At 56.4% G+C, this 13,792-nt stretch overlaps 1 long non-coding RNA gene across 11 annotated transcripts in view; it reads right to left on the minus strand.

Moving 5' to 3' along the window:
- LOC136329469 (uncharacterized) overlaps nt 1–13,792 on the minus strand; it is a 353,394-nt gene that overhangs the window by 272,732 nt on the left and 66,870 nt on the right. For 10 of the 11 annotated variants that reach the window (XR_010730205.1, XR_010730208.1, XR_010730210.1 and 7 more), the window contains exon 2: nt 8,598–9,078. This is a non-coding gene — a long non-coding RNA (uncharacterized lncRNA). Of the gene's footprint in view, nt 1–8,574; nt 9,079–13,792 lie in introns of all 11 variants that reach the window. The other variant, XR_010730209.1, reaches the window with a different exon arrangement.

The raw sequence follows: 13,792 nt of genomic DNA on the forward strand, positions 1-13,792 counted from the left end.
CGGGCTTTGCTGGAAACCGCTGTCCTGGCTGAGACGGGCTCCGACAGTGGTCACGGTGACTCTCCAACCCCCACGCTGGGGAAGAGTGGGGTGGGGGGTTCCACTTCAGCCCCAGGCTCTCAGTCCAGCCCCCCATCCTCCGCATGCTCCCCACTCTCCACACCGCCCAGCCCCTCCTCCACGTGCCTCTCCGCACGCGACACCGCCAGGCCCCTCCTCCATGGGCCCCTCGATCCCCACGCCACACCGCCTGGCCCCACCTCCTCCACGTGCCCCTCACTCCGCACGTGGCACATGGGGGGGGTAGGGTGCCCCCCCTCCTCCAGGTGCCCCTGGCTCCGCCTACATGTGCCCCTCGCTCCCCGCACGCCGCACAGCCCGGCTCCTCCTCCTATACGTGCTCCTCACTCCGCACACCGCACCGTCGGCCTCCTACCGCTCCCATGTGGCTCCCAGCCATGGTGTCTGGGACCTGCACGTCCAGCCCGGGGACAGCCACCCATCCAGGATCAGACACGTCTGTTGGCCCCTTCACGGCTGTCCCTTCGGCCTCCATTGCCCGCACCCCACCCCCACGGCTGCTTCTCTGTCCGCTGACCTAGGGCTGCTCCAGCAGAGGGCCGCCCTGGCGAGCTACTTCTGCGCCCCGACTCTGGTCCTGCCCTTGGGGTTTGCCTCAGCTTCACCCCGATCATCTCACCCCATCCAGCGGGTAATGAGCTGGGACTGGGGCCCAGCACTGCCCACCCAGCCTAGGGCTACAGCAGCCAGCATCATACCCCTGCCTTCAAATTCACGGGCTCGCAGAGAGACGCCCCAGTACACAGACCCCTCCAGCCAGACAGCAGTGCCTGGGCAGGGGTGCATTCCCTGCGCTGCGTGGCCCCAGCGGCACCCATACGTGCCCCTGGACACCTGTGCAAGGATGCCCTCCCTGGCGCCATGTACAACAGCAGGCACCTAAAAACAACCCAAAATCCATCAGGCCCCAAACGATACAGTGGGCAGAGCCGGCTGCAGTCACCACACACCTGCACTATGTCACCACCGGAAGAACTTTTAAACACACAAAACAGGGCTACAAGTGGTCTCCAGACAGACCTGTAACAAAATTGGGAGAATGTGTCCTATCACGGCCCGCGTCCAGGAGAGCAGCTCTTCTGTGAGAAGGAAACGGGTGGCGGACTTCCCTTTACCTCTCTCTTTTTTAATTTAATTTCTTCAGAAGCAATGATGCAAAACCAGCATGCCACATCCCCTAACATTTGTTCGTCCTGAAGGCGGAGACAAGGGTTCGATGACCTTTTGTGGCTTCTTGCTTTCTGTTTCTGGTCTGGACAACTCCCATTATGCAAAGGAAAGACCCCAGGCCCTGACAGGAGAGAGCAGCCGATTAGAGCATCATCCTGCACGCAGAGGTTGCTGGTTCAATCCCCCGTCAGGGCACATACAGAAACAGATAGATGCTCCTGTCTCTCCCTTCCTTTCTTTAAAATCAATAATTTAACTTAAAAAGAAAAAAGAAATGACCCCCAAAACTTGACCCTAGGTGCTCGAGTCCAGCAAGTCCTTCTGAAGAACAGAGGGAAGCAGAGAGCGCGCGGGGGGGGGGGGGGGGGACGGGACACTCACACTGTCCAGCGCTCCACCACGGCGGCGGGAGGTAGAGCTCAGCAGCCCCCTGCTGCCTGGCCTTGCCCTTGAGGACAGTGCCGGATCCCGTCACCTCCGCCACCACACCACCACACCACCACACTCCCCCGCGAGAACCCAGCCTCAGCCATCCCGCCAGGCTCTGGCCGGCGGCACAGTCCAGCTCTCGGGCACTTTCCCAGGGGTGACTCATTTGATCCTCTTGACAAGCATGTGAGGAACACAAGGCAAGGACTGCCACCTTGCTGAAAGACGACCCGGGGCCTGAGAAGCCCCAACAACTGCCTGGGCTGAGTCCACCGCTGGAAAACACAAGTCACAAAATGACTGGCAGATCTGCCTTACATCCAGGGTTACTATGTGTCAAGTTCAGAGACAGGGGCTGACAACCAGCCAGGTCTCACATCTCTGGTCAATTCATTGTCATTAAAATCCTGGCTTCATGCCTGACCAGGTGGTGGCGCAGTGGATAGAGCGTCGGACTGGGATGCGGAAGACCCAGGTTCGAGACCCCAAGGTCACCAGCTTGAGCACGGGCTCATCTCGTTTGAGCAAAAAGCTCACCAGCTTGAGCCCAAGGTCGCTGGGTCAAGCAAGGGGCTACTCAATCTGCTGAAGGCCCGTGGTCAAGGCACATATGAGAAAGCAATCAATGAACAACTAAGGTGTTGCAACACGCAATGAAAAACTAATGATTGATGCTTCTCATCTCTCCGTTCCTGTCTGTCTGTCCCCGTCTATCCCTCTCTCTGACTGACTCTCTCTCTCTCTGTCTCTGTAAAGAAAAAATAAATAAATTTTAAAAAAAAAAATCCTGGCTTCACTGAAGAGTCAATAAAGGCCCAAGCATTCTAAGGTCACACAGCCAGGACACCCTGGGACTTAAAATGGTCCAGAGTTGCTAACCTACCCCAACACCTCTCTGGAATATTTCTCCATCAGGAAAACTCTTTTTTTTTTGCACGCATCCTCTGAATATGCAACAAGAAGTTTCCGGGCTGGAGGCCGGGAGCCAGTCCTGGCTAATGTTTGTTTGTTCATATCATCGCCTCCGCGAAGCCCAGTCCAGAACTTCTCGGTGACTCAGAAACCTCTCCACCAGCAGCTGCTCTTTGGTGGGAGCCAGATAAGCCTCCAGGGAAGGGGACGAGGGGGTCAGGTCAGGGCAGTTCCTGGAATCGGGGGAGTCGACCCCTCTCCCTAGAACACCCACCCTGTAGAATGAGTAGATGGTGGCAGATAGAGGGGAGGGAAAGACCCCTAGCCCCAGCCACTGCCCTGCAAAATGACGTCGACAAGACAAAGAAAGGGGACAGCCTGCCCGTCCCCCTCATGGGAAACCATCCACCTCGCAGGGAGGAGACAGGTGAAGGAGAACCAGGACAGAAACGCACACACACAAGGACCTTCTCCAGGAAGGGTCTACGAGCCCCCAACAGGGAATACGTCTTGAACCCATATCCCTCACCACCGGCCTCTTCTCTTGACCTGACCCCACTCGCCCTAAGTGAATAGCCTCTTGGAGCCTAAAGGTTAGAATAATGAGAGAAGAGAGTTTCCTTTTTGTTTCTTTGTTTCGGGAAACTGGGTCTTCTTTCAAACCTCTCACATAGCCCCTTACTATGCCTCTCCTTTGGACAGCCAGCGGGTTTCATACACACGCTCCTTCTCCCACGATGGCCTGCCCTGTCCACCTGCGCTGTTCCTAGTGCCTTTCTCTGGTTAACCAGGCAGCTTAGGGAAGAGACTCACACTCACCCACACTGGCCCAGGCTTCGTGGCTAAAGCCACTGTAACGTCCCCCACTGGCAACAGAAGTCTGTGTTCAATCACTATAAACTTTCCACAGCCTCCAAACTCACTCAGGGGTGCCCGGGGGTTGGAGGAGGGTAGGAGGTCACACAGAGACCGTCCTGGAACCTGCTCCCTTCATTAACTTTGGAATTCCACGGGGCAGTGTTTTCTCAAGACTTCTGACACTCAGCACTCAGCCCGGAGGAGGGGGCTGCGATCCTCACACCCACAGGGTCCCCGTGGAAAAGCCAGGACATGGCTTTCTCCGGTGAGGGAGGGACAGGGGGAGGAGGCCAGCAGCCACAGGCTCCCCGTGGAAAAGCCAGGACATGGCTTTCTCAGGTGAGGGAGGGACGGAGGGAGGAGGCCAGCAGCCACCAAACCGGCACCCACAGGGTCCCCATGGAAAAGCCAGGACATGGCTTTCTCAGGTGAGGGAGGGACGGAGGGAGGAGGCCAGCAGCCACCAAACCAGCAGCCACGGGGTCCCTGTGGGGAGGAACTAACAGAGAGCAAACAGTCGCTGGCCACACTGAGGTAACAAGTAACAACCAGAGACGCAGCGGTGCTATGGAACCGACTTCGTAGACGAAGAAAGTGGAGCTCAGAGAAGTTAGAACCTGTACCTGGGGCCCCTGGGGTCTGCACAGGGCCACCAAGAGAGAAGTGCTTTGGACTCAGTTTCTCCAGGCTGGATTCGGAGGTCGGGGTTCTCAATGACAGCTGGGGGGGGGGGTGCTTAATGGCCGGAGTTTATGAATGGCCGGAATGGGCCTGGTCAACCTTCCAACCTGACGAGGTGGCTGTGCCCCCACCCCCTTATAGATGAAGGAACAGGTTCAGAGAGGTGCAGAAGATGACCAAGCTCATCTCTAGAGCGCGGAGGAGCAGGCCTGCACACCGACCTGTCAGCCTTCACCCTCCCACTCCTGCTTGGCCAGTGGTCTCCAGTGCACAGCAAGGTTTTGTGCTCCAAAGACCACCCTCTCCCAGTAACTGCGTCCCACAGTCACGTTACAATGCTCCTATAAGAAGTGACCCAGGTGTCCTAGCTTAGAGAAAAAAAGTAGACAGTTTCCCTACCAATGAGGGTAGAAAGGCCCAGAGAAGGAATCTCCGATCTGCCCGAGGTCACACGCCCCAGGGGGCACCAAGACGGGAGTTCAAGTGGCCTAGGGCAGGGGTCCCCAAACTACGGCCCATGGGCCACATGTGGCCCCCTGAGGCCATTTATCTGGCCCCTGCCGCACTTCCGGAAGGGGCACCTCTTTCATTGGTGGTCAGTGAGAGGAGCATAGTTCCCATTGAAATACTGGTCAGTTTGTTGATTTAAATTTACTTGTTCTTTTATTTTAAATATTGTATTTGTTCCCGTTTTGTTTTTTTTACTTTAAAATAAGATATGTGCAATGTACATAGGGATTTGTTCATAGTTTTTTTTTATAGTCCGGCCCTCCAAAAGTCTGAGGGACAGTGAACTGGCCCCCTGTGTAAAAAGTTTGGGGACCCCTGGCCTAGGGGCTTTGGAATCAGAAAGAACTATTTTCAAATACTGACCGTGTGTGCCCGGGGAGAACTGCTTTTCCTCTCTGTGGTCCGGTTACATCAGCACTGGAAAGAAGACCATAATAATGCAGCCCTATCCCTCTCACCTGCCAGGTCTGCTCTGGGCCTGGAGAATACTGTGTGCCGCGTGCCTAGCACAGCGATCGGCTTAATACACGGTGATTATTTGTCCATCACTGTCCACCCACAAGGGGCACCCTCGCAGACACGGGCAGGCGCTCAGGGCAGCCAGAAAGGAGGGGCAGCGGGAGTCTCCTTTCTCGTTGTGGCCATTCTGTGTCTGCTGCTACCTAAGCCCACCCTCACCCTCCTGGGAGGAGCAGGAGATAACCAGGACCACCACAATGGGGTTGTTCTCGGGAGCAACCGATAACAGGAGAAAAATCCAGGGCTGCGGGCCATGTGATAAGTGAGGGTGCATCGGCCCAGCAGGGGGTGGGGGTGGGGGTGGGGTGGGGGAGAGGCAGGAAGAGGTGTCAGAGCCCTGCGAAGGCAGAAGCAGAGGGGCAGTGCTGGCCTCGGTATCCCCCACTCACTTTTCTAGCGGAGCCCGTCCCGACCCCAGGACAGATCTGCCCACCACTGCGAGCCTCCTGAAATCTCCCGGGGGTCCCCACCTTCCCTCACCTGCAACAGCCCCTCCCTGGGTGACTCCTCCCTCTGCCCTGCTCGGCCACCGGCCACCGGCCACCGTGCAGTGCGCACAGCACCCATCGCTCTGGGCTGCAGGTCAGCACTCACTCAAGGGCACAGGCACCCTGAGGACAGGAGCCTCCAGGGGCTGGACTGTGAAGCCAGCCTCACTGCACCCCAGGGCCCAGCATGGTGCCTGCCTCCTTCACACAGTGGGTGCCTGAGCAGTTTTATGAAAAGTCTGTGTCTCCGGGGCGACAAAGAGGGCACCCAGTTCTAAGGACCCCCAAGAGCATCCCACTGCTGGCAGCGCGCAAACACACACACACACACACACACACACACACACCCATCCCGGCTTCCTGCTCTGCCTTGTCTTGGATAAAGAACCTCAGGGAAGTTATACAACCTCCCGAAGCCTCCAAGTTCTCAGCTGTCAAACGGGCACCTCACTCACTGCCCACTCACCTGACAGCTATTAAGTTCTATACACACTCAAAGGGCAAGTGTTTCCCTTTTGTGTGTCCTGTCCAGGGAAGCCTGAAAGGAAGCCAGTAGGGTTTACCATCTGATCTGATTAACTATGATGCGATAAATATGACGCCTACTGTGTGTTTAGCCAATGAGCAAGATAAACTCGTTTCCTGAACTCAGAAGATGGTTCTCTAGCGTGGGAAAAAGAGAAACGCCTGTGTCAGTGAACATAATACCAGCCCACATCCAGAAGCTGTGAGCCAAACAGTGCCGAACAAACAGAGGGCTGTTATTTCCAGGGAAAGGCCCTCTGACAGGTGCCACCAGGCATGAGCAGAACTGGGAACCCAATCAAAATCAAACTCCAGGCCCTGCCCCAAGTGCAGTCTTGACAGCCAAGTGCCAGGTGGCCCCAGGTGACCTGGGCATTCAGGACACTAGCTGTTTGAGCTGCCACTCTCCTCTGGGCAACCCAATGCTGAGGCAACATTCCTGGGAGCCACCAACCTCACAGCAGCCAAGTCAGGACACGGGGGTCAGTCCTCCTGCGTGTCAACTGAAGGACCGCCATAGGCTTTGTGGCCAAGTCCAAGTCTAGCTGTTCCCTCCCTCACCTGCTGCAGCCCGGCCACACAGCCTTCCCACCGGGCTCCAGGGACTGTGACCTTTGATGACCTGTCCGTGCCAATCGGCAGTGCTCAGTTCAGAGTCCAGCACACCCACCTGGCTCTGCTCAGAAAGACTTTCAAGGCCCCAGCGACACCCTCTCCCCAGAAGCCTTCCCCCGAGCAACAGGGAGCCCGCCCAGGTGCCCAGGGTCTGCTGCGAACCAGGCACGAGGCTGGCGGTCAGCACGTCGGCCTCTGTGCCGTGACCCTTGATGCCAGTCTTGGGAAGCGTGACATTGCTTCACTCCTACTGAACAGAGCAGGGCCAGGTGTCCAGCCGTCACTTGCCCAGAGTCACACAGTCGGTACAGTTAGAGATGCAGAGTCACACAGTAGGTACAGTTAGAGATGCAGAGTCACACAGAAGGTACAGTTAGAGATACAGAGATGCAGAGTTACACAGTAGGTACAGTTAGAGATGCAGAGTCACACAGTCGGTACAGTTAGAGATGCAGAGTCACACAGCAGGTACAGTTAGAGATGCAGAGATGCAGAGTCACACAGTAGGTACAGTTAGAGATGCAGAGTCACACAGTCGGTACAGTTAGAGATGCAGAGTCACACAGTAGGTACAGTTAGAGATGCAGTCACACAGCAGGTACAGTTAGAGATGCAGAGATGCAGAGTCACACAGTAGGTACAGTTAGAGATGCAGAGATGCAGAGTTATACAGCAGGTACAGTTAGAGATGCAGAGTCACACAGTAGGTACAGTTAGAGATACAGAGATGCAGAGTTACACAGTAGGTACAGTTAGAGATGCAGAGTCACACAGTAGGTACAGTTAGAGATGCAGAGTCACACAGTAGGTACAGTTAGAGATGCAGTCACACAGCAGGTACAGTTAGAGATGCAGAGATGCAGAGTCACACAGTAGGTACAGTTAGAGATGCAGAGATGCAGAGTTACACAGTAGGTACAGTTAGAGATGCAGAGTCACACAGAAGGTACAGTTAGAGATACAGAGATGCAGAGTTACACAGTAGGTACAGTTAGAGATGCAGAGTCACACAGTAGGTACAGTTAGAGATGCAGTCACACAGTAGGTACAGTTAGAGATGCAGAGTTACACAGTAGGTACAGTTAGAGATGCAGAGTCACACAGTAGGTACAGTTAGAGATGCAGTCACACAGCAGGTACAGTTAGAGATGCAGTCACACAGCAGGTACAGTTAGAGATGCAGAGTTACACAGTAGGTACAGTTAGAGATGCAGAGTCACACAGTAGGTACAGTTAGAGATGCAGAGTCACACAGCAGGTACTGTTAGAGATGCAAACCCAGGGCATTCCGGCCCCAGAGACCCTGCTGCCATCCAACTCTGTTTCTAAGCACAGAGCCAGGAAATGGCCCCCTAACCCTACATTCCCCATTTGCTCTCCAATATCTTACTTCGTTAATGATCACGTCTTCATCCGCCCTTCCTGCAGCAGGAGACACGATATGCCGGGCACTGTGCTATGTCTTAGAGACACGGAGCCACGTGGACGAGGCCACGGCCCTCAGGCACTTACAGTCTGCTAGATGGAGACAGGCACAAAACCCAGGAACCTCAGTGAAAGTGACAGGTACGATGACACATGTCAGCAAAGGCTCCCAGGAAGCACCTTCCTATCTCCACGGGTCTCCCCCAAGTACCAGCACTGAGCCAGACACCCAGAGTGAGCTCATTAAACACCGGCTCCTCTTGAGAGCCGGCTACATCAAGTGACCTTTCTACCACCAGCCAGGGCAGAGCCGCCTAAAGCCCAGGTGGGCGCTTGACAGACATGCATGAGAGGTGTGCACCTGAGACGTCGGGCAGGACTTACGATCCTAAGGAGCCTTCGCGGCTTGCTGGACAGACCCAAGCCTACATCCAGGATAACAGCGCGGCCTGCGCAGGGAGCTGCGGTCCTCCGGCCCCCGCGGGCGTCCAGGCGGCCGGAATCCACCAGGCACTCACCAGGGCCTTCCTTAAAACCACCTTTAGCATCCAGACGCGTGCCGGGTGTGTGTAATCCCAGGGAAGCCTTCCACCAGCGCCTACATTATTCCGCAGGCAGCCGAGTATCACTGTAAATCCACACGGTTCAGAACACGTTCGAACGACGGGAGGTCCATGCCATTGCCACACGGTTCAGCACGCCATTGCCACACGGTTCAGCACGCCACTGCCACACGGTTCAGCACGCCACTACCACACGGTTCAGCACGCCATTGCCACACGGTTCAGCAAGCTCCACACTGCTGGCAGGTACCGCCATCGGGAGGGGTATCAGGTCATTTCCTTTCTGGTTGGAAGAGCAGGGCCTAGGGACAGGAAGAAGAAAAACCAATCTTGTTACAATCACGAACACAGAGCAGTAGTTGGGGCTCTTCTCCTTTCTTTATCGTTGTCCCCAGTAAACTTAGAGGGAACTCTCTAGAAAGAGTGCCCTATATATAGCTTTGGCACCCAAAGAGAGGTGAGGTGGGGGTACCAGGGGCCCTCAGGGGAGGGGAGGGGAGTGTTGACTCCCACTGGGCCACCAGACCACTCAGGAGGAGAACTTACTACTGCACAGGGCCCCTCAGAACCACCCTGGGAGGGCAGAAGGGGCTGAGGCCTGACCATGATGGTGAGGAGAGAAGGTTCCAGAAAGGTCAGGTGGCCGGCTTAGGGAGTGACCAGCTTGGCCAGGCCTGGCGTGCTGTCCTGGACTCCCCTGCAGCCCAGCCCTGGCAGTGAGCTGAGGGGCTTTTGGGTCAGCTGGTAGGAAGTCATTCTTTGTTTTGTTTCTTTTTAAAGACAGCCGCAAAGCCCTGGCAGGACGCCAAGCCTTGCCCTGCACGGAGAGGTTCTTCAGGGCAGGCCTGGGGCCTGCTCCCTTCTGTATTCACACACCCAGCCACGACCGAGCGCCTGCGAGGTGCCCAGCGCCGTGCCAGCTCAGTGGGGATCCTCTGCCTCCCGACCCAGCGTACTGGAATTGTGACAGAGATAACTGAAGGACAAACGGTCCACCAGGCCTCGGGCTGGAGGCCCAACAGCCACCAGCCACCCAGTGATAACAATAACTGCCCTTCGCAGAGAGCCTGGAGCTCCACCTGCCACAGGCTCTGGCCACCACCTGATACAAACCCCGACCACACTGGCACTCCCACCCCAACGTCCCCGACGAGGAAATGAGGCGCTGTGACTCCCCTCACCCCAAACAGTAAGAGAGGAGCCGAAACCGGGGCCAGTCTGTCCGCCAAGCCTATGCCTGAGCGGGCCCCTGGCCACCCTGCTGAGAGATGCCTGCCCGACTCCACGCCCTCGGCTCGCTCCAGGCACTTCGCACACAGAGTCCTCACCGCAGCCTCACACGCCCCACGTGTCAGACTGCCCCATCCCCATCTCAGAGAGGAGGACCACGAGGCCCAGACCCGTGAAGCACGTCCCCCCAGGCTAGGAAACGCTAGAACGGAAGTGGAAATCCGGTGGTCCGGCTCCAAAGCCCATGAGCTTGACCGCCGTACCAACCATCAGCATTAACAATGGGCTGCGGACTCAGTGGCAGAGAACAGCGCACATTCATTATCTGACGGTTCCGGAGGTCCACAGGCCCATGCGGTCTCACTGAGCTAAACTCGAGGTATCGGCCTCACCTTTCCATCCGGAGGTGCCGAGAGATCCGGTTACCTGGCCTTTTCTGGCTTCCAGCAGCCGCTGTCCAATGCCCCAGCCCAGGCCTCCTTCTCCCACCTTCAAATACAGCAACGCAACATCTGTCTGGGCCCGTTCCCCCGCCACATCTCCTGTAACAGGCCTTCTGCCTCCCTCTACTTCTAAGGGCCCGTGTGATTATCCCAGGCCCACCCAGACGATCCAAGATCATCTCTCCACCTCAAGGTCGTGCCCCTCAAGCATTTCTGCAAAGTTCCTTTTGACACGTAAGATAACGCATTCATAGGGTCTAGGGACTAGGATGTGGACATCTCCAGGGGCCCGCTGCTCACAGCAACCATCCCAGAGGGCATCCATTCTCCATTTTAATCATTCTTCAGTGACCAGGGCGGGCTCCCCTTGTCCTGTGTAAAGCCACCTGCCATAGCTTTTAGAGCCAAGAGAAAGATGAGTTCAAAAGGAAGCTTAAGCATCTACACATCAGCCCTAAGAGGAAAAGACAGGGAAGGGGTTAAAACATTAACATTTGAAGTCGAGCTACCAAACCTGCTAGCCACAGTTACAATTATCTTTACCCTTTAGCTTCCTCACCCTTGGGATGGGGCGAGTCACGCCTACCTGTCACTTCCTGACACTGCTGCAGTTACCTGCAGTCACATGAGAGAATCGGCAGCCCCGGTGGTGCCAGGCACAGGGTCAGAGCTTGGGTGGCCGTGCTCAGTTCCAACAACCAGCACCAGGAGCGGCATCGTCCAGAGTGCCGGGACTGGAGCTGGGTCCGCGGAGGGGGCTGCTAACAGCAGAAAGGGGAGCAGTGCAGAGAACGGGGGGGCACCGTCTGTTCAATATTTACTGAGGCCCCCGGGCAAGTCTGAAGCCGCATTTGTTTTGTTGGGGTCGGGCACATTAAAGCTGTCACCTGGGGAAGAATCATCACACGCTCTGCTGGGTATTACTGCAGCAAACGGCGGCCCCTGACCGAGGGCAGGCCAGCGCCCAGGCTCGGGCCAGGAGGCAGCCCCGCCATGGGCACCCGCAGCCTGCACCCAGGGCACCGCGCACGACCTCCAGTGTCGCCAGAGGAAACCCTCTCCTGGCAGCACCTGCCTTTCCTATGCCGTGTGGTCCCTTCCTGGTCACTTGCTCTTCTATCACGAACTGGCCGGAATAACAACGACAGACAACACCAAGGACTGGTTTCAACGGGGAACTGGAATTCTCCAACAAGCGGGAGGACAGATATTCTGAAGAAAGACAAACAACCACTCTGGGAAACTGTTCTCCTCTGTCCACAAAAGCTGACACGTGCGCGCCCTGTGGCTGGGCAGGTCCTGTCCTTGGTGTAGACTCTCGGAAGTGTGCACGAATGTTCACCAAAAGATGTGTCTTGGCCTGACCTGCGGTGGCGCAGTGGGTAAAGCGTAGACCTGGAACCCTGAGGTCACCGGTTCGAAATCCTGGGCGTGCCTGATCAAGGCACATATGGGAGTTGATGCTTTCTGCTCCTCCCCACCTTTCCCTCTCTCTCTCTCTCTCTCTCTCTCTCTCTCTCTCTCTTTCTCTCTCCCTCCCCCCCTCCCTTTCTGTCTCCCTCTCTTGTCTCCTCTCTATAAAATGAATAAAATCTTTTTAAAAAATCATTTAAAAAAAAAAGATGTCTTTTAGCCTGTTCACAGCAGCAGCACGCCCAGCAGCCAAACGCTGGGAACCTCTAGAACACGCACCCACGGGAGAACGGGTTTTAAAACTGCACACCCCGTGGAACACTCCAGAGCAATGAGAATCACCTACAATGGCACACAACACGTGAACACGTGTCCCAAACGTCATTTTAAGTGAGAGAAGCCAGTCACAAGGGAGTGCGTATGATATTATTTCTATTAAATTCCCAGACATGCACTGTTAGGCGTCAGGCCAAGGTCATCCTGAGTGGCGGGGAGGGGGCAGGTGGGGGTCCTGAAATGCAGGTAATGTTCTATCTATCCAGGCGGCAGCTAAGCTCAGACATGCTGTGTATGACGTGTTTTATTCACGCACGTCGCCCCAATAAAACACTGGTTAGCATTTTTCCCCATATTTCTCCTGTGAAGGTATGTTGCCAGAATATTACTGACTTTGCAACCAACTCCCTTCAAGGCTTGGGAATCAGTACCTCCCAGGCCTCCCTGACCCTCAGTATCTTCATGCCCCGGGAAAGCAAGGAGGGGGAGACTTCGAGAATAAAACGCTGGGGCTTGGTGACAACCCCACATGGAGTCGCCCCACAAGGAAATACGACCCTCAGCAGCATTCTCTCGGCTGAGTCTGTCTCTCTCTCCTCGGCCTCCTGGGCTATCAAGACAAAACACGTCATTTCCTTCTTGACCTTCCCCCCAACCCAGAGATTTCCACCAGCCAACCCTCCTTGTTGTGAACACAGTGAAGAGAGAGGAACAGGGTGCTTCTATTTCCTACCCCGCTCCAGGAGAGCACCTCTGTACCCCAGCGTCCCCTAAGCACGGGGCGCACGGGGGCACTCGGGCATCCTGGGCTGGGGGGGCCTGGTGAACGGGGTGCAGGGCTCAGAGACAGGAGCCAGGTCAGGACATCTCCGGCACAGCTTGTGTCCGAGGGTGCGGGTGGTGCGTGTCCCCCCTCTGCTTCCAGGTTCCCGGGCCTCCGCATGTGCGCACGTGTGTGTGTGTGTGTGTGTGCGCGCGCGCACGTGTGTGAGTGTGTGTGTGGTGCGTGTCGTCCCCCCCTCTGCTTCCAGGTTCCCGGGCCTCCGCGTGTGCGCACGTGTGTGTGCGCGCGCACGTGTGTGTGTGTGTGTGTGTGTGTGAGTGTGTGTGTGGTGCGTGTCGTCCCCCTCTGCTTCCAGGTTCCCGGGCCTCCGTGCATGCGCACGTGTGTGTGTGTGTGTGTGTGTGTGTGTGTGAGTGTGTGTGTGTGTGTGTGTGTGTGTGTGTGGTGCGTGTCGTTCCCCCCCCTCTGCTTCCAGGTTCCCGGGCCTCCGCACGTGCGCACGTGTGTGTGTGTGCGCGCGCGTGTGCGCTCTCTCTTTCCCTCTCTTGCAGCAGCCAGCACCGGTCATGTTGTTCATTTTAGCAGGAGCCACTGTCAGCGGGCTGATGATCACACCTCTGAGCCGAGCCAGGAAGGCCGCACACGCGTGGACGGTAGGAATGATGAAGCACTTCTCCCAGGCGAGGGGCAAGTCAGCAAAGTTCTCCCAACCTGCACTCAGGCTGGTGAAGGAACGGCTTTTTCAACAGCCCCCGAAGAGGTGTCGACTTCATCTTGTTCCGATGAAGGGAGAGGCAGACACCCCTCTGGCCGAGGTCCCGTTACTCCTCCGTGATGCCCCAAGTGCTGGGTTCCCCGAGAACATGGCCA

The sequence above is a fragment of the Saccopteryx bilineata genome, chromosome 3 (genome assembly GCF_036850765.1).
Source record: "Saccopteryx bilineata isolate mSacBil1 chromosome 3, mSacBil1_pri_phased_curated, whole genome shotgun sequence".
Lineage (NCBI taxonomy): Eukaryota > Metazoa > Chordata > Mammalia > Chiroptera > Emballonuridae > Saccopteryx > Saccopteryx bilineata.